At 37.8% G+C, this 22,476-nt stretch overlaps 1 protein-coding gene and 1 long non-coding RNA gene across 8 annotated transcripts in view; one reads left to right on the top strand and one right to left on the bottom strand.

Annotated features, from left to right (window-relative positions):
* The window catches only part of LOC309485128, a 300,702-nt gene that overhangs the window by 15,820 nt on the left and 262,406 nt on the right, over positions 1–22,476 (bottom strand). The window lies entirely within an intron of this gene.
* The window catches only part of usp54b (ubiquitin specific peptidase 54b), a 103,841-nt gene that overhangs the window by 11,395 nt on the left and 69,970 nt on the right, over positions 1–22,476 (top strand). The gene's annotated exons all lie outside the window — the stretch shown is intronic.

The raw sequence follows: 22,476 nt of genomic DNA, 5'->3' as shown, positions 1-22,476 counted from the left end.
CTATTACTTGTTACTGAGCAAATGGTTTTGGAAAAGGGCAAAGTTAAGTTTCAGAAGTAGTTCTGCACAAAAGAGGGGTTTTAAAGACACTCCGTTGTTGTTTCTTATTTATTTACACACTTGTGCCGTTGAACTGTTGTATAAATGCAATATCACACTTGAAGCCGTCTGATTTGGCTCTATATAAGCACAGCTGTGATTCTTTCTATTCATTAAAATAAATCCTGAAACAAAAAATGTCAAGGTTTCCACAAAAATATTAAGCAGCACAGCTGTATTCAACATTGATAGTAATAAGAAATGCTTAATGAGCGCCAAATCAGCATATTAAAATGATTTCTGAAGGATCATGTGACGCTGAAAACTGGAGTAATGCTTGCTGAAAATTCAACTATATTATTAATATTAATATTAATGTATGAATTATTATTAATTTATCATATATAAATTATTATTATTAAGAGTGATTTAAATTGTAATAATATTCACAGTCTGGCTGTTTTATTGTATTTTTGATCCAATAAATGCAGCCTTGGTGATCATAAAAGACTTCGAAAACACTAACGAATCTTACCGGCCCCTTAAATGGAGTGTAGTATGTAATGTAATATAATTTAACATAATATGAGGTAATAATATTTATGATTATTAATGTATTTAAAAAAAATGTTTTAATGAAGCTGTATGTCTGTGAATCTGTAAAGGCATTAGACAGGTCTTCATCTCATGGTTCTCTGATTCGGGTCATCTGCTAAACGTGCTTGAGCAATACCACAGGCCACCGCCACACTCCGATGCTCACAGCTCTGTAATGCCAGGCAGACTTGCGTGGCCTAGATATGAACTCATGGCTGAATTAGTGCTTTTGTTACATAAGGGAGGAGGAATTAAAAGCTAGTTGTTTCATCTTGGCCTAACCTTGGACTAAAGCGATACCAAGACCAATGCGTCCCATCAGGGAAATAAAAAGCACACAATGTGAGGGAACTTTGTTCGTTGTTTTATTTCTATTATGTGTGTAATAATCCCTTTAGAGTGTTGAATTTACATTTACATGTCTGTCTGGGATTTAAAGGTCTTCTTTAGAGATTTTTGAGATGCACTTTTCACTGTGGTGTTTACTGTAAAAACATCCTTGGATGTTAAGCATCCTTAGCTTAATAAGACTGGACATGATATTCTAATCCTTGGTGCTGTCAGCGTAATATTTATGCTGTTTCCGTCTCTTTATTCCTCCTCTTTCCCTCTCTGCTTCTTTTGCTTTAAATCATGAACATCATTTTGGGAGCTAGCAAGGGTCTTGATCCACTAAACATTGGGACACTGATGACACAATTATCTGTGACATGATTACAAGGTCAGGTATTAAAACGTTTATTAACAACATCGCTGTATATCACATCGTCTTGCATCTTTGTTGTAGCTGTTAAAAAATAGAGTGCCATTATGAAGTATGCTTATTAGGCAATTTTTTTATATTAAGGAAAATATATATATTTGACAATGTAATAAAAGCGAAGCTCAAAATACTTACAATATGGTTATTAATATTAGTTTGCTGGATTGTTTGCTTTTTTGTGCACATTTGACATTAAAGGGACATCGTGTATATTATATTTTACTTAAAAAAACCAAAAAAACCAATGTTATGTATTTTGTTGACTTGTGTACGTACATTAACCCAAATGTTTCCAACAATGTTTAATTCCAGAGAAATCCGCGATTTTAACCAGTGACACGGCTTGTGTCATTCCGTCATGGTGGAATCTCCAGAACCGTTAACGTCGCATACTGTACCTTTAACAAGGTGATGGCATTTCCATTATATGGATATATTGAACAGCTGATGTGGGAGCGGATGTTTCAATAGACTGGAGTGATTTTTGGGGAAGTCCTAAAAATGTCACGTGACTTAAATACACCTTCTGACCTAATTTTTTATTTCAAAGTACTTATAATCTAACATTTTTGCATCATGAATTTTATCTGTGTTTCACCATTACGCATTGCAGCACAAGCGGTTCTCTATCTCAGTGCTCTTTTTCTTGTCCTATCACAAGCTCAGAGATGAATGGCGGCTGACGGGTGACTGACAGCTACTGTGTGCTTGTATGAGCTGCGCTGCTGTCTGTGAAAATCATGTCAAGGGCGTTGCCTCTTTGTCCAAATGCGTCAGCGATGACATGCTTGGCCATGGCCATGTATGATGGGGCAGAGCGGAGCATTGTGGGGCTGTGAGGGTTGGACTGGGTAGAGTTATTACAGACATGTTGTGGGGGAAGAGACATTCTCCATCAGAGAATTACCAGTGTTCGTTCTCACACCCCCGTCCCTACTCTGACCTTTCCCACTCTAATCCTGTCTGACATTTTGGGCACACGGCTGTGTGTAATTGAGGCAAAAAGGGAAAAGTGGGACATGAAATGCCAGCTGTTTTGACTTTGACTGTGTCAGGCATATCCTGCTGATAAAACAGGTGTCTACTCGCTCATTCAGCTTCCATTTCTTTGAAGAACTAAACATGGTGGTTTCGTTTACCTTGTTAAAATAGAGCTTCTTTTGGGGCTCCTGACCCTGGTTTCCTGGCTTCCGTTCAGTGCCAGCTCTTGGGATCGCTGCCGCACTTTAATTGTCTAAATGTCTTTTCTCCATGTTGAATGTCGTGTGTGGCCAGCGTTTCATAATGGCAACTGTACATTTAAAGGAAAACATACACACACACACACATATATATATATATATATATATATATATATATATATATATATATATATATATATATATATATATATATATATATATATATAAAAATTATTAAAATAAATTAATAAATTCAAATAATTCTATAGGGATGCAAATAATTCTGGTTTATACAATAAGCCAATAATTATTTTGTTTTATGTTATGCCTAGTTAAAGGCTGATAAATGTATTGCATTTCAAAAAAAGTTCATTAAAGTGATAGTAAAAAATAAATAGTAAATAGATCAGCGAAATTAAACACACACATACATACACACATACATACAGTACATACATATACATACACACACACACACACACACACACACACACACACACACACACACACACACACACACACACACACACACACACACACACACACACACACACACACACACACACACACACACATATATATATATACAGTACAGGTCAAAAGTTTGGAAACATTACGCTTTTTTATATTTTTGAAAGAAGTATCTAATGCTTATCAAGGCTGTGTTTATTTGATAAAAAAAACAGAAAAAAAACCCCAGTAATATTGTGAAATATTATTACAACTTAAAATAATAGTTTTCTATTTGAATATACTTTAAATTATCATTTATTTCTGTGATGCAAAGCTGAATTTTCAGCATCATTACTCCAGTCTTCAGTGTCACGTGTGACATCCAGTCTATCACATGATCCTTTAGAAATCAATCTAATATTCTGATTTATTATGAGTGTTGGAAACAGTTCTGCTGCCTAATATATTTGATGAATAAAAGGTTAAAAAGAACTGCATTTATAAAAATAAAATAAAAAAATCTAATAATATAAATCTTCTTTACTATCATTTTTTATAAATTTAACACATCCTTGCTGAATAAAAGTATTTTAAAAAAAAGAAAGAAAGAAAAAAAATTACTGACCCCAAATTACTGACCAGTAGTGTATATTGTTGTTACAAAAGATTTCTATTTTTAAAACATTTGGATATTAACAAAAAATATTAAGCAGCAGAACTGTTGTCCAACTTTGATAATGAATCATCATATTAGAATGATTTCTAAAGGATCATGTGATAGACTGGAGTAATGATCCTGAAAATTCAGCTTTGCATCACAGAAATAAATGATAATTTAAAGTATAATAAATTGAAAACCAATTATTTTAAATTGTAATAATATATCACAATATTACTTTTTTTTTTCTGTATTTTTGACCAAATAAATGCAGGCTTGATGAGCAGAAGAAACTTCTCTTTCCAAACTTTGGACCTGTACTGTATATATATATATATATATATATATATATATATACTGTGTATATATATATATATATATAATATATATATATATACACACACACACACGTTGTAACAAATTAATTATAAACAGAACCTGCTTGACGCGTGAGAACAAACCTCTTGCGGAAGAGTTACTTCAAGCATTAATTGACTAAATGTGTATAGGGAAAATGAGTATGTAATTATTAAATATCCAATATTATACCAATATAAATGTGCATCCCATTTACCTTTGTCATTAGATGTCTTCCTTGGAAAGACAGCTTTGCCTTTTCACCTCATTCCATTTTAACACACAAGTCATGTATTGACACACATTATCTGCTGTCATGACCCTGGGAATTCCCAGAGTGCAGTTCTTTTTGTCTATCTCCCAAAGCTTGTATATATTTAACGGCTAATTGTTCCCGTGGGTGCCCGGCAAAAGAGGGACATTGATGGATCAACCAACCAAAATGTTTTGGACTTCGTTTGTCTCCGCTAATGTAGCCATTTAATTATTTGTGCATGCGTATCGCACATTAAGACCCTGACTGCTGGAAGGAGGCCAGAAACCAGCCGAATGGAGACAGCAGGTTGGGAGGGACGGGTGTTTGTCAGAGACAGTGAGATAGAAATCAGGAGAGTGCTCCCAGAAGGGCATTCTGCAGTGCAGTGCTTGGTGATGGATGAAAGGAGCGTTTGGAGGGATAGATGGCCTCCTAAGATTTGGATCTGCTCCAAATGCTCTGAAGATGCCTCTTGCTTGTGGTGCCTTACATTTTAACAGGAAATTCAAATTTAATCTGTACATTCTTAAGGAGTTCAAAAGCACCTGCATTGCAACCCAACTAAATCACTCGCTTATGCGGATAAATTTCACGCTAGGTGACTAAATAATGTCTGTAGTTAGCCACTAGCTAATAAATTGTTCGATTTCACTTGCCAGTGATCGAGATAAAGGCTAGGACTAAGTGTAGCACAGATATAATGTATTTTCACTTGCCTACACTTGAACGCTCTGACTAGATGTCTTTACAGTGAAGCACTATTCCTATTGATTTCAATGGAAGAGAGAGAGTCTTACACGTACGACTGACGCTCTACATGTAAATTATATTCTTTCTTGTTTTTTCCCCCTGACAATATGACTGGGTTAATTCGGAACCCAGTCATTTGTAAAAATGACAAAGATACAATTGTTAAATATTAAAATAAAAATGTAAAAAATAAATTCAGAAGCATAAAAAGTCTTCCCAACTATTTATTCAAGTAGACAGTCAGAACAAATAAAGTAAGGGCAGTCAACAATATATCTTTTATATTTACATTATCAACATCATACAACATGGCAGGCTGTATGTCCATAGACCCTATTGAAAAACTAAAAACTACAGTCATTTATTTATTTTTCATTTTTATTTTAGTATCAACTTTGACATCCCTAAAAACTACCTACAAATTTGACTTGGCTGTCACAGACATTAAGCCAAGGGGCTTTAGTTGCAAGGTACCAGGAGACTGCAAATCTCCCTGAATTTGTTCTTTAATTACTCAGTGTCTGTCCTCATGTGGTCTGGCATGAAGTATTCATTATATTGTGAGCAAGACCCAGTGTGGTCATCAGGGAGATCTTTGTTTCTCATCACTCACTTGTTGTTTCACACCATGAATCACTCATTGTGCTGGTCTCAGCGGTCTCACTGACCCGTACCAAACCGATTTATCGTCAGCCATTGTTTCTATTTTTCCATCCTCCATCAGAAAACAGAGGAATTGGCTTGAATAAACAGGATTGCATGACAAAGAGGCTGATTTTGATGTTTTAGAAGGGCCTTTGTGTTGTGCACTAAGCCACAAAGGAACTTCAAAGGTTTTAGAGTCCACGTCCACCGTTTGTCATATTCCCAGATTACGAGGGCCAATAACCTTGGCTTTGAGTGTTTCTCTGGCTGTTCCATCTATATTTGTAAGGGATGGCCTGATATATCTCTCTTTTCCTCTCTGATGACTTGATAGTACAGTATGTGCCAACACCTCTTGAGGAGTGTTTAGTTTAATTAGTGCTGACTGTTAGATAAATGTTTGGATCAGAGAGACTGGTGCTCATGAAAAAAAAAGTGATCAAAAGGGGCCCTGCTAGTAATTCGAGTCTCCCTTCATATTTGTTCCATAGATTTTTTTTGGGATAATGCAGAGATTTACATGAAGAGGAAATTGTGATCTAAGATCTGTTTGGTTCAAAGACCCGAGTTCAAATCAGGTCCCTTTGAGAAGATTATAAGTGGGAGGGATGGACCATTATCAACTAAAGTGAGCTTTTAATATGTCGTGTCATTTAGGCAGAGGAATCCATGCAGGGATGAGGGGTTTATTCTCTGATTGTACGTGCGCAAACTTGCTGAGATCCCTTGCTCCGCTTTCTCATATCTCCCACAGTCAGCTAGTGTGATATGCTGAAATTTATGCTGCGTTGTTAAATAGTGATAGGCTCTTTACTCCTCCGCTTGTGATATTACATTATTAGGCTGGATTTTCTTACCAGTGATATAGAGCATTTATATTAAAATATATGGGGAAATGACTAGGGCTTTGTGATATAGATAAAAAATTATTGAAAAAGTTTTTTTACTAAAAGTAACTGTAGTTTCAACAGCCAAGCAGATGGAAATGTTTAATTTTAGGAATAAACTAGTACAAATCTAGTTTAATTAATCAAGAGATTACAAAATGTTTTGACTAAATTATTGATGTAATATTTTATTGATTTTTTTTGTTGATATTTTTTTTTTTATATGCACTAGCAGTGTTGGGGAAAGTTATTTTTATAAGTAATACAATATTGCATTGCGCCATAAAAAAGTAACTAATAGTTTTAGTTCCCTTTCAGTTGCTCACGTTCGACGTAACGTGACAATGTAATTGGGATCACTTCAGGGAGCTTCACGCCCCGCAGCGCGGGTATAAACAGGAAGCGGGCACACGCACACATTGTCTTTCACTTCGGAACCGAGCTTCCTGTTCATCTCTGAACTCTACAGACTGTCCTCTGGAGATGAGGATTTGGCTGTGTTACCCCCTTCGGGGAGTGTAGCGTTGCCCAAGTCCGATCCAGAATGGGCGGCTATGCTTTCCCGGGCCGCCGAGAAGGTCGGGCTTGAGTGGAACCCTCCACCACGTCCCGAACGTGGCCTATGGCCTATGGGCTCCTCCCTCCTCACCACCCTTGGCGGAGCGTCCGACGCCAGGCCTAGTGCTCGTATGCTCATGTAACTTGTGCTAGGCTGGGTTCCATATGTGGTGATCCCTGTGACGATCCCATATGCGTATTCTTCCACGATCAGGTCCCTGCGGTGAGCCCGTGTCTTTCCCTTGGCAGAGTCCGCTCTGCTGTCACTCTCTGGTTTTGCCTCCCCCTTCTTATGCTGGAGCCACCCTTGTGACATTCCATATATTGCACTGGTACCTCCCTTCGGGCAGGATGTGGCTCCACAGCGTCCCTCTCCGCTGGAAAGGCATGCTTTCCCATTGTTATCCAAGAGTTCCACTGTGTGGGGTATAACGGAACGGCAGTTTGAACTCCCTCCGCCCCAGCCAGTTGGGGGTCTGAGAGTCTTGCGTAGAGCGTTGGATGTGCCAGCAACCGTGGCGTTTTCCATGGGATCCCAATTACGTCGACTGAAAGGGAACGTCTCGGTTACTAATGTAACCCTCGTTTCCTGAAGGAGGGAACGGGAGAAGTAACGTCCTGTCGCCACCATTGCTGACCATCACTGTACGGCCGTCACGATCTCGGCTCCTCAGCGAAAAACAATGTGTGCGTGTGCCCGCTTCCTGTTTATACCCGCTCGGCGGGGCGTGTGACGCAATTCACGCACGCCAACGGTCATTGGCTCGTTCTGTTGACACTCGAAGATGATAGGGCTCCCTGAAGTGATCCCAATTATGTCGTCACGTCGACGTTACGTCTCCCGTTCCCTCCGTCAGGGAACGAGGGATACATTAGTAACCGAGATGTTACTTTTTAAGGAAAGTAATGCATTACATTACTTTTGCCTTACTTTTCTCCAAAGGCTTTTTCACTCTAAAAGTGAAATGATGCATTGACATTCTTCAGCAATAAAAAGAAAAAAACTGAAACACAAATGTGACGTTTAACTAAAGTAATTTTGCTGATTACGATGGTAAAATTGGAACATTGAAGGTCAGCAGCAAAGACATTGGTTAATAAAGTGAGATTAAATACATCAATTATGTATTATTTAACATTTGTATTATTGCAGGGTTGCTTAATAGTTTTCATTTCACTGTTTTTATTCATTTTGAGGAATACTGAATCTGTTTTTGTGCAAGTGAGATAAATAGATGCCTACTCACATTTAGTCTAGATCTATAATAACCATCATGTTTAGGCTACACAGCGCACATAACCCCTCTGCACCTCACTCACAATTTCTCTCAACATTGGGAAAGTACATTGGGACTTATTTCAAAGTAATTCGTTACTTATTACTTGAAAAAAGTAATCTGATTACGTAACTCATGTTACTTGTAATGATACCCCCAACACTATGCATTAGTGTAACATATGTAAGTGTATTTATTATTTATATAGCAATATTTACCTACATATTTTTAATATTTGTAATATGTAGGTAAATATTGCTTTATAAATATATATTTTATATTTATCATTTTATATTTCCCATAAGTTGAATGCTTTGGATATGTATTATTTTTTACAGTCTATGGTATTACATCATGTGTAGCTGTCGAAGGCTGTTCCATTATCAAGGCATTATTTGATTTGCCATAGGGGTAGCCCTATACTGGCAACCTCATCCAGCTAGAGCTCTTTGTTGGATCTCTCCAAGGCTTTCATGAACCCATCCCAGCAGTAAATCTTCCTCTGCCCAGCTCCGCCACACTCTCCCAATCAATAAAAGATTACTTCTCATCCTCTCGCACTGAAAATGCATTAGCTGGTCCCTCTTAAAAAGAATTCTTCTTACGTTTCGCCACTGCCTTTAAATCATTACCGAATCGAATTCAGAACTAATAGAGAATGTATTTAGATTATGTGTGGGTATGTGATTTGATGAAAACAAGTGGCAGAGAACCAGAGTATTATTATTATTTATTTATTTTGCCAATGTTGCTCCAGGCATATTAATTGTTGTCATGATGTATGAATATGATAATATGAATACGTAATGAATCCAAGTTTATTATCTACAATCATGCATATTAGACCTCATTATTGGTACAAGTGTCCCCTACGTTAAATAAGAGAGAGAGCAATATGTTCTGCCTTGATGTCATTATATCAGCTCTAATAATGAATTTGAAAGGGCCTTCTGTGTGTGTTCTTGGTGACGACACACTATTGGTCCATCTGAATTGTCAGTTTAATTTAAGCGCATGCTCTCTTTGTGAGTCATGGGCTGAGTCACTTTGGTCCTCCAGGACCTACAGTCATCAATATGCATTAGCAGCACCTTGGCGATCTGCTCTCTCTTCCATGCTGAATCTGCGAATTTAGCCCTCACAGCCTAGACACTGGCAGATAAAGAGAACAATCCACGGTTTTCTTCATTACACAAGCAAACTGGATCCCATGCATAAGCAAGATCTTTAAGTTATGATCATGTAAATCTGGTAAACCCAGAAAGTCTTGTATGATATATGTGCAGGACATGAGAAGTAACTGTCCTTAAAGGGCTTTTTCTATTGAGTAAACTCAACCTGCATGAATTATGTTTAGGCTATTGCATGACCAGAAGTTCATCCTCAGAAAGTAACTCACTCACCTCATTGGTGATTTAGCGTGTGTTCACACTTGTAGTTTAGTTCTCTTGGTTCTTTTGGATGGCGATTCTGATGCCTGAACTGAGCTGTAGTGGGCAACATATAGTGCCTGTGATGAGAACCAGGTATCCTTGAGCATTCTGTCCTAAGGGTTGCATCTTGTGACATCACGTTCTGTTTTTGGTTCATTTAAATGTTGTTGGTCCGTGTTGCCAGTCGAACCGCACCATAGTTCGTTTGGGAGCAGTGGGTCTCGGTTAGGGCTGCACGATTAATTGAAATAAAACCGAAATCACGATTTGGCTTAGTGCGACAAAGACTGCATTTTTTGTCTTTTTACGACTTTAAATAAAATAAATATATGCACAGCATGTTTGTTAAGAGTGGCTCTGTGATCAGTAGTAAATGCTGCTCCATCTCTGAAAGGACTGCAAGTTCGAGCCTGTTATAACGTGCATTTAAAAAAGCAACACGTGTCAAACATCTTCCCACACTTGTAATGCGAAGTGTTCATAAACATGTTGTCCAACAAAAGACAACATTTAATAACATGTGTTTACTCCAAACTCAATTCATATCGTCAGTCGAGTGTTTGAAATAACTTCCCTTGGTGTTTTTTTTTTTTTTTTCACAGTGGATGCATAAGAGGCTCATATTTCATATTAAAGACATGGGGCCCTATTTTAACGATCTGAAACGCAAGTGTCAAGCGCAAAGCGCAAGTAACTTTGTGGGCGGGTCTCGGCGCTGTTGCTATTTTCCCGGCGGGATAAATGACTCTTGCGCCAGGCGCAAATCTAAAATGGGTTGGTCTGAAGTAGCTTCATTATTCATAGGTGTGGTTTGGGCGTAACGTGAAATAAACCAATCAGAGCGTCATCTCATATTCCCTTTAAGAAAAGACGCGCTTTTTCCATAGCGGATTGCTACTGTAACGGCGGATTTGCCAGGCGCGCGCCAGGAGCGGTTCACAGCCAAGGAGAGCAACGCTCTCGTCACGGCCGTAAAAGAGAGAAGTTACATTGAAATGGAGAAACCCACCCAAATTAACTTCGGTTAAACAGGCGTATGCTAATTTGGGTAAATGTGTAAGCTAGATGTATGCTTTTATAATAAATTGTCTATCTATCTATCTATCTATCTATCTATCTATCTATCTATCTATCTATCTATCTATCTATCTATCTATCTATCTATCTATCTATCTATCTATCTATCTATCTATCTATCTATCTATCTATCTATCGTAATAATGTATGATTTGCAAAAATGAAAACTGCTGCTTCTGTGTAGATGAGAGAATCAAAGTGTATGCGCGTTGTGCACACGCTACATTGATTATGGCCAAGCATGCGCCCTTAAAATAGCATATGAATAACATGCGCAACGCGCCACTGACTTTAAACTTTTTTTTCCTGGTTAGTGGCGCAATTGTTTTCTAAACCTGCAAAATAGCAGGAACGTTTGCGCCGGAACACGCCTCCTCTTTGCGCTGAACCGCCCCCGGGAGCGCAAGTGTATTTCCTAACTTACCGACGTGCTTCTGTGGAGGGAAAAGTCCGCTGTGCGCGGGTGCAAAATAGGAATGATACATGCGTCGGTGTCCAAAGTCACTTGCGCTGGGTGCAAGATAGGGCCCATGGACTTCGTTTTTGATTCTGCATACCTCCTGACAAAAATTAAGAAATTATTGTCACCGATTTTTTTATCATAAATAATCATAATAATAATTATTAGTCATATTAATATACAAGCACAACATTTTGGGACAAATTGTGCATCACTACTAACAAGCACAACAAACCTGGTATAATTTTTAACCAGAAAAATCGCAATTTGATTTTTTTACCCAAATCATGCAGCCCTAGTCTCGGTCTCGGTCCATTTGTTTGGTGCACACCAAGGTTCTAATGTCAGCATTCACACTTATTCAAATGAACTGCACTAACAGAGCAATCACACCAGAGTTTGTTTTAATTGAACCAAAACAGCCAAGTGTGAACAGACCCTTAGACTTCTTTAGAGATCAAATACTAAACATTTTACTGAATAGTTCATTGAAGTTCATTAAGTTTTCATTGATTTTACCCAATAGACGTCTGTTGTATATTTACATTTATACATTTGGTCGACGCTCTTATTCAAAACAACTTGCATTGCATTCATGAATAAATTGTATTAGTTGATGCATTCTCTGGGATCCAAACACAGACTTGACATTGATCACAGAATGTGAGTTGCTGTAAGCTACAGGAATTGTGAGCATTACTGTAAATTCTTTTTTGTTGTGTTTACATACAAACTTACAGATTAATTGACAGCTTTACCACAAATGAGACTCTCTTTGTTGATAATAAGGAGCAATGACAACTTGGGTGCTCCTTATTGCCAAAAGCTCAGGTCTGTTGACACCATTTCGCTGTTCAAAGGCTCAACATGTGGTGGTTGTTCAAGATGCTCCGGCTCTTTTGTGGCATTACATGCTTTTTAGAGCTTCACTTGACTAAGGCAGAGGTTGTTTCATGTTGTTTTTAGTTGTGCAGAAGCCTCAAGAAACTTGTTTGGACAAAAATTGTATCTGTTGGCTTTCACAATGACAGTGTTCAAGCTTCATTCACATGACATGCTTAGCTCATTCCCAGTGCAACCTATGTAGATTTACTGGATATTATTGACCACACTGTTAGATTTCATCACTTACTGTATAGACAGGCAGTCTGAAGATTTGGTTTGAATAAATCATGGGCACTTGGGGAGTGTGAACAGAGCCTTGGTGTCTAAAGCTCAAATGCATGACTACACTTTATTTTATCCTCCTTTGAATCCCTCATGCTCTCTTACTTCCAAGTACACACACAGACGGGCACAGTGTGATGGTCGCATTGCCATGTGAATCATTTCTTAGAATCCTGAGGAGGTTACATCAGAAGAAGAGTGACTGTGCGTGTTAGGGTTGTCACGATTTAAAAAAAAAATTGTGATTTGATTTAGGATTTATTTATTTTGTAAAAGTTTCAAAGGATATAATGACATGAATAGCATACTTAATAAAATAATGATAAAGAACAATATTATAATTAACATTTAAAAAAAAAAAATCTACTTCAGTTGTGAAAAGTCAGTAATAACATTATCATTATATATTATTATGTATTTTAAAATGTAGTTTTATTGCTGTGAATTTTCAGCAGCCATTGCTCCAGTCTTTAGTGTCACATGATCCTTCAGAAATGATTCTAATATGCTGATTTGGTGCTCAAGAAACATGGCAAATTTTTTCAGGATTATTTAATGAATAGAACATTTAAAAAAATGACAGCATTTATGTGAAACATAAATATTGTGTAACATTATAAATGTTTTAGTGTCACTTTTGATTAAATTAATGGATCCTTGTTAAATAAAAGTATTATTTTTATCAAAATGATTTTCTTTTTACTGCTTTTACTGACCCCAAACCTTTGAGTGGTGTGTGTTTGTATGGAAAAAACATATAAAATTATTTTGTGCCCTTCATTTCTGATATTTGGATAACAATGTTTGATTTGAATTCAAAGTGCGCTGTGATCATGGTTATCTTGAATAATCAGATCAAGTAATCACGATCAGGTGATTATGTAATAATCACAAAGAGCCTAGTGTGTCTGTTTGTGTAGGATTACTAAAGACTTTCTTGTGTGTGATGTAACTACTCTTTTGAAAAGCCCTTTTGCGTTTCAGAACATCTCCTTCGAGAGAAAACTTTCTATGCAAATGCATCAATTGAGGAGTTTGTCATTCTTTCTCAGACATGTTTTGTCATAATCGCTTGCTACAAATATAATTGTCAACAAAGAAGTTATTGACTTGGATTAGCTCAGGCTTTTGTTTGGATATGAATAATCACAGGCATTTATACACTATGCCAACCATTACACTCCATCTGTCCTTTAAGAAAAATATCAGATTTCCTTCTCCATAATGCACTGGCATGACGTCGGAAAGCTTCTTACGTACCGTCATTGGAATCCACAGCATAAGACGTCATCACTTTTAATTTCACTGCTTCATTGTGGCGTGTTCCTACTTAAACGTGGCTTTCTCCATCTCTCTGGCTCAGATTCAGGTCACTCCCTATAACACAGATGGTGCCGAGCCTCAGTGATGGATGCTGGTTCCGCAGAGCAGAGAGATGCATGTGGAAGTCTTTATCGTACCAGCCGATTGGCAGTTCATCAGAGCACTGCAGCCTCTTGCAGTTACTCATAGCCGGGCATTTCATCCTTATTCTCCTACAGCTGCTCTCTTGTCTGATACAGCTTTAAAGCAGACGCAATGTTCTCCAGTTTGCCTGTGGGGGTTAGACCTACAGAGAGAGATGGTTCATGGGAAAAATAATCTTTCCTGAGTGTAATAAATTCATGCTGCTTTTTGTCTATTCAGTGATATTTGGGTTACTTAAAGTTTCTGCCAGATGGAGACCTTGAATTAAATTTTCCTACTTCACAAATCTTCTCAAAACTTTTATTATTTTATAAATTACAAAGAAATAATTTGAAAATGTTTTAAATAAAATAAATCATTTTACATACACACAGTGGAAATTACACGATTATGACATATTGGGCAACTGAATATAGCACAGAATATATCGGACTTGGCGATATATGGGTTGACCACTAATTTGTACACTTTTCATTATCTGTACATGATCAATTATTCAGTATTGGTCAAAAAATACATAGCAAAATAATATCCAAAAACAAAGTAAATAAGTAAAATAAAATTTGAAATATATTATCATTATTGTTGTTGTTCACTTAATTTAAAATATCCCCCCAAAAATGAACTATTGATTATGATAAAGTAAAAAAAAAATTGTTATATCGGTAATCGTAAATAAAAAATTGGTAAAAAATATATCCATGTATGTAATAATAACAATAAGTTAAAACAATAAGTTAAACAAAATAAATTAGGAAAATTAAACCTATATTGGTATTTTTATCGTTGTTGTTATTGTTGTTATTATTATTATAAGAATGTTCATATCATTTAACAGACGCATCAACATAGAATCAATGTTATTGATTAGAAAAAATGAATAATGTTCTACAAAATAGTATCCTCTTCTAGACCCCCCCCCCCCCCCCACACACACACACACACACACACTATCATAGATGGTAATGTTGCTTGCATTTTTGTACATTTTCAGCATGATGTTGTACAACATGCAATCAAACTGACGTTGCTCGCGCTCCTGCTATGTTCCAATGTCACCCTGGGTTTTCGTCACTGTTAGATGGTCGGAGAAGCATGGCCAGAAAATCACACTCTCTGCTGCTCTGTGTGGACACAGCAACCAAAGTGTTAGGAGAATCATACACATACAGTCTCATGTTTTTATGCAGTCATAGGGATGTTAAATGACATGGTTTCAATATTGAGAGACTACTTGTTTTTGATTGTATAATTTGGCTGTTTTTTTGTGTGTTTTTTTGCATCTGACACTGTTCGTGGCTTATAATTCCCCCCCCAATATCAGACCAAAAATGTATGGATTATGCAGAATAATATGTTTAATTTAATAAACAAACTGTATAAGCCAAGAGCGAAGATCATGAATTGCTCAAGAGCTGACCACCAACTCTATTTAACAACATTCATATGATATTGACGGTGCTTTCATAAAATATTGCTTTGGCATCACTATCTCCCTCCTTCAAAGCATCAGTTCCCTTGCCAAAAAGTCTCCACCCCATTCTTAGCTTGAAAGTTGAAGAGTATACACCTTTATAACCTCAAATCTTTTTAAATGCCTTTGTTGTTAATACCTTAAGACTTTTTTGGTATGCTCGTTATTTTAGTTTGAAATAATTTATTCATTCATTCTTATTTATTTATCAATTAAATATATTTTTTTCCCAGTGTATTCTACTAGTTGGTTGTTGCACCACTAGTCAACAATCAATACTTGTCCCTTATACACTTATATTTTGGTTGAATCAGTTGACCATTCTTTGCAGTGGCTAACATAATAAAATCCTGGCTTAATATAGCTAAATGAAGAGGAAAAATGGATCACTCTGGATGATTATGTTTGTCTTTTGAGGACAATCTCCATTTAGGATGTTGGAAAGCTGGTTTAGAACCATCTGTTCTCCTGAGGGTATTTATTCGGGTTGTTAGTGTGTTTGTTAGTGTGTGACTATGAACATGTCTCTGAGTAGATCCTATTCCACTTTAAGCTCTTTGTGAGAGAACTATTTGTGCTTTTGTATCCTGGAGTTCCTCTGTTGGGGAGTATAGTGTGCATCTACTGTACAGTGTTTGCATAGTTCCATCCAAATTTGGGCTGTTAGCACTTTTTTTTTTTTTGTGGTGCTCTCTCTCGCTGTTCCGATAATTCGACTTAGTCCTCCATCATCCCTTGTTTTGTTTTTTTTTGGTGTCCTCTTTGAAGTGCCTGGTCCTGAGGCGACATGGGGGCGCTCCTTTATTTAATGTCTGCTTTCACGTGGTGTCTCTGAAGGAGACAAGAAGGAAAGTCTGTGCTAATTTTTCTTTTCCCTGGAGAAGCAGAACAGTAGTAGTAAGACTCAGATGGTAAGAGGTGACCGCAAGTTTAATATTGCCCCGCCGTCGTCACAGGGGGAAGGTAGTTGAAATTGGATTTGCAACAAAAGCTGATGATTACGTAAAAATATTAACGGCATGCTAATACAATTAAACGCCCGGACTTTAAAGCCAGCAAGCAGATGTTTGTGCTATTTTTGGTTACGTTGCTGCCGTAATGAGTGAAGAGGAAGAGTGATTTATGATTAGTTAGAAAAACAGCTAAATTGTGAAGAAAAAGGCAGTCTAGAGCTCGTGTTTGCTCTTGGCATGCGTGTCTATCCCCTGAAGCGCACTTTACCACAGCAAAATTGAATTGAATGACTACAAAGCCTTTAAAAGGTCCCTTGAAATGAAACGGCTTCGCTGGCATCTAAACTTCTCAGTACTCGCGGTGTTCGCGCTGGCCTAGGTTCAGGGACGTGCAGAGAGTTCCTCAGGGGCAGAAATGTAAAAAAGGGGCATATATATATATATATATACTGTATATAGTAGTATTATAAGTAAGTATAATAGTATATAAGTAGCCTACCGGCCAAAAGTTTGGACATTACTATTTTTAATGTTTTTGAAAGAAGCCTTTTATGCTCATCAAAAGGCTGCATTTATTTGATCTAAAATACAGAACAAACAGTAATTTTGTGAAATATTACTACAATTTGTAATAATTGTTTTCTATTACAATATACTTATAACCTTTGATACTTTTTTCAGGATTCTTAGTTAAAAAAAGAACAGCATCTATTTAAAAAACGACAACAATATCGTTCAAAAGTTTGGGGTCTAATTTTCTTTTTCTTTCTTTCTTTTTTTTTTTTTTTTTAAGAAATTAATACTTTTGTTCAGCAAGGATGTGCTAAATTGATTCAGCCTTTTTGAATGGAAGTTCCCTAAAACCGGAAGTGCCACCCATAATTCAAAAACGCTGTAAAGTCGTCAGGAATAAGGTGGATACGTTTACACCAGTGCATTTTCATTTTAAAATGCATAACCTTTGCTATGGTTGCGCCTGCCGTCCACACACACTACTCGGAGACTGACCTCTAAAGTCAAGTCTGAAGCAAGACAGTCACACTCAAGTGACGCAACCCATAGCAACGTGTTATGGCAACGACACCTCAGATTGACAGAAACGTAAAACTAAACGTGAATTTAGGCTACTTTAGTTTTGCACACATTGTCATTTTAATTATAATCAAATGCATTTTGTTTTATTGACCACAATATTATCATTGATATTTGTTTGAGAAGGGCACTTTTGATTAATTTTGAAAAAGGGCAGGGGCTCGTGCACCCAAAGGCCCCCCCGCACGTGCATGCCTAGGTTTACCCGCTGGTCGCTCTCGCCTACGCCTCCTCTGCGGAACAGTGATCCTTCTGGCTCCATAACAAGCGAAGGAGTGAGAGTCCCGCCTGTAAGCAGAAGAAAACCGCTGTTTCTTCCAGTAGCCTGTGTTTCTTTAGCAGGGCTCAACAGTAACGTTGGACCAATGGCCCCGGGGTCAGTACATGAGAGTTGTGGGGCAATTGGCGGAACTGTCAATAGCCCTATCAGACCAGTGTCACACATCTTTATTGATTATATTGTTTGTGTTTTTACTTGCAACTTAACTGTTTGGTTTTCTGTGACGTATTGAATGTTATTGCTGCAAATATTTCAGATATAAACTTGTCACTATATACTTGTCACGTTATCTGGCTTAAATAGATGAGGTGAAATTTTTTGAGAATGACTTGCATTCATCCGGAAGATTCATTCAGAACATTTTGTGTGAAAAGGTTTATGAAAATATATATATTTGTACCTTTTTTTATGTAGAAATACAATTTTGTGGTGGAAATGAAATGCTAGCAGTGGAGGTATAGTGACTAAATTCTGACTAGCAGAAAATAAAATCACTGTTGATCCCTGAGCAGTGAACGACACCGGATTACATTGTCCCGGATTCAGCCTGACAGTTCCATGGCGTATCTCTCCTGCTGGCGTACTGCAGTCACGCAAACCCTATCAGTGGGAGGCGGAGAGAGGTGCAAGCTACATGCAGACAGATGTCAGCCTCTCTGCGGGCTCCAGGCATCAGAGCGCCCGCTTCCGGCTGCGGTGCGGCACCCAGGCTCAAGAAATGTTCAAGCCCTTGGGCTAGTGATTCAGTTTCAGGTGATTACACCCATTCCCAAGGAGAAACATTTTCTATCTCTCATTCTTCACCTTTACTTTAGTGCTAGCTAAAGAAAGGATTCCTCATGCCTGAGTTGATGGCTCTTTTCCCCGTTTTGTTCAGTTTCTCTGTGGAATGGAAAGAAAGAATCATTGACCATTTAGCAGCTGGTTTCATCGACACCTGTAGACTTTGAATTACATCTTCACACTGTGGAAATATGATATTGATTGGGTAACACTTTAGAATACTGTTCCATCATCAATGAATAACTACACAGAAAATGAATAACACAATAGTAACCGCTAACTAATAACTAAAAAACGTAAATCACAAAGACTCTTCACCTGTTTATAATGACTGAATTGGCAGTTATATACATTAACTGAAATTTGTTTCTGACAGAGGTGATGTTTAAGTCTGTCACTAGTGTGACTGTGTAAATGGTAAGGTGCTCTTCAGGGCTCGTGAGAGTGTTCATGGATGAGTGAGTCTGGTCTCCAGTGGCAGCACTATAAAGGCTCTGTTAATGGCTGGAGCTTTAGTGAGAGGCTGCAGTGCTGCACTACACGTGTGCTCTTGTACTTTTCCTGTTGTGGCTCATCTTTTGTTTTTATAGGTTATTCTAAACCCTTGGTAAACATCCTGGGTTATGTTGTTTCGTGTTTCACACCGTTTACATTTTACCCTTGCTATTTTACACTATTCGAACACATTTAACCATATACACTATGAAAGCAGTGCAGCTTAAAACGTTTTAGACCCCGTTTACACCTGTATTTAGGGTCATCCATTCGTCTCAGTTTTCTCAGTTGGCAGGTGTGAAACTAATTAATTTTGGAGCATGCCCTGACTTGTATTCATGTGTTTTCATGTTAAACAGTTTCACATTTCGAATGAAGGAGACCAATTAAAGAGCTTGATGTAATGAGTCGCTAACACTCTTTCTGCCTGGGTTTTGCTGCTGTCAGTTATGGCTGCACGATAAGGGTTAAACTGATAATCATGATTTTGGTGAGTGCTTTGCAATTTGCCTTCACATTAGATATTTTAAGAGAAGCAATTCACTTGCAGATAAGACAAACCACAGATCTAGATTGCTCCACAAATGCTAATTTGTACAGATCGCAAAAATACGGTGGTGAAGTAGTTTTCTGATTTACATTATAAACACTGGTAAAACCTTAAAATAAGCTTATAATCTAAAAAACCAAAATCGGTGAAATTCCTATTATTAATTCCTAATATAATTTTTTTTTACCTTGTATTGTAACATTTATTTACTAACCATGATCGCAAACAGAACACAAGGAACACATTACTGACTGTATTACACTTTCATTCAAGCAGAATTTCACAATGAACATCGCTAAACTCCAACATACATGTTTGTCTGTGTTTTCAGGTTATCTGTGCTTTTTGCAGCGCTGGTTGACAGGTTGGGAAGATAAGTAATACACTGGGCTGAAACCGTATCCTTTTAAGACAGGGGTCTTCAGTGTTTTTCAGGGCAAGGACCCCTTAGGCCACAGGTGTCAAACTCAGTTCCTGGAGGGCCACAGCCCTACACAGTTCTGTTCCAACCCTGCTTCAACACACACACACCTGCAGTTTTCAAATAAGCCTGAAGGACTTGATTAGCTGATCAGGTGTGTTTAATTAGGGTTGAAGCTAAACTCTGCTGGGCTGTGGCCCTCCAGGAACTGAGTTTGACACCCCTGCCTTAGGCGATAGAGACAGAGCAGGGACCCCCGATACAAAATGTGTCAAACAGCTACATATTAAGCGTATAGTCTTCGATATTAAATGAAACCAACCATATTATCATAGTTATATTAGCAAAGGTCACTTCTGAAATTTTGCAGCATGTAATTGGCTGTCGGTTTTCTTATCATCATGGAAAAACAAAACTTTCATTCAATGGATTGTATACAGTATAGCCTCAAAAGAGCGCAAATAACGCTGCCTTCATGAATCACTAAAAAGATGTCACTAATCTTAGTTCATCGCAAAGTTCCGTTATAATCAATGAAGTTGTCTACACTGCACAATGAATCTCTTACTTAGTACTGACTAAATTAAACACCCCTGACCATGTATGTGATTGGCTACATTTCGCACCACTGCGTTCTCTAGAGTGCAAACATAAATACACACTGGAGTGTATGCAAAATCTGTTTCGCCAATATATTATTACAGTCTCAACTGAGGGTTGTCTTGCCTTCGTTTGAGGGTGCATTTAAAAAAATAAAAAATTGTAACAAAAAATATTTGTCATCAGATATTAATTGGCAGACCCCCTGCAGTACCACTGTGGACCCCCTTTTAAATGATATTGAAAAATCAAGTTTTTAGTGTTTTTAATATGCTGTAAGACAAACCAACCATGTGCAAATTCATCAGTCAACACCATTTCTGAGTATTTTATCCTTAAAACGGCAGTTTAACAATAGTCTCAAAAACCTGTTAGGAAATCGTCCCTGTCCTCTACGTCACAAAAATGTAACCAATCCTGTCAACGTCCCGGTATATTTTTCTGTTGATACGAAAAGTCGGATACATTTAGCAATATAGTGGGTGAATTATGTATATAATAAACTACATGCCTTTATCCACTGAAGTTCTAAGTTTTTCAAAGCGTTTCTAAGGATACTGATTTTTAGAAGGCAGCTGTCTGACTCTGAGATGCAGAACGGGAACATGGTTCGTGTAACGTTAGCAACATATTATTAGCCATTTTATAACGTAGTTAAGCCAAAGGTCAATCATATTAATTACTGTTATGTGTCTGATGTAGAGAGCAATACATAAAACGCGTAACCATTCTGACACATCGACTTGAAAACGAACCTGTATAATTAGCTCTTCCTCTTCTTCTTCTGAATCAGTTTCTGGTTCAAACATGTATGGCTGAATTAAACCAGTATTTCCATTGTGGAACTTGCCATTGTGTAGCATTTACTACAGTAAAGTTGACTGAGTGGATCAGGTATTCGGAGCTTTTGTGATTGAGTGGAAGCGGGGCTAATTTGCATATTCATGGATCTGCATATACTAAATGAAGAAAGGGTGTAGATTTATGTTCAAGCTATTTTAATGCATGAATAAATAATTTTCACAGATCAAAGATGAGTTTTAAGTGATAAAATTACAGATGACATGGGGACTTTAAGAGAAATCTCTGTTTTGCTGAAAAAAACTCTCCTGTTTGCTCTGTGAAATAAGAAAAATAGAATCCTGGGGATTTTTATATGGAGGCCCAAGAGAGGTGAAGATCAGGGATCATGAGAGGCTACAAGCTCATCCATCTCTCTCACTCTCTCTCTTTGTAGAATCCCAGTGCCCTCTGTGTGGTTGCCAAGGTATCTCCACGGCTGTGGATCCTGGCAGTGTGGCACTGGAACTCTGCCATTTAACGGAATTAAAAGGGGATTTAGGGAAATGCGTGTGTGTGTTTGGGGGGATTGGTGGCCAGCAGAACTGTGAGGTATGGAGGCGGGGCTTTGCGGTTGCCACACAGTGCACCAGAGTGTTACGTAACATGTTTACTAACACACTAGCCAGGAGGCGATTACTTCCCATAGTTCATCCTGACCTGGTCTGATTGATAGCAGCTCTCAATTGGTTCCCGAGCGTCTGATTGTTGCTAAGTTAATGAAATGGTCCTATCCTCCCAGCTCCAGAGGACACGGCCTTTTCAGAGCTGTTGGTCTTGTGCATGTTATTAGGAGCCGTATTGGGCTGAGCTTATTTGGATAATCAGAAAGGCCCTCTACTCTCTCTCTCTCTCTCTCTCTCTCTCTCATTAGTTCACTCTCTCTCTTTGTCCCTCTCTTCATAATTGTTGGCTGTGTTGTGCTGTTCTCTGCAGTGCATTATATAAATGCATAAACCCTCT

The sequence above is a fragment of the Leuciscus leuciscus genome (genome assembly GCF_965113295.1).
Source record: "Leuciscus leuciscus genome assembly, chromosome: 21".
Taxonomy (NCBI): Eukaryota; Metazoa; Chordata; class Actinopteri; order Cypriniformes; family Leuciscidae; genus Leuciscus; species Leuciscus leuciscus.
This window is presented reverse-complemented; position numbering and strand designations above follow the sequence as displayed.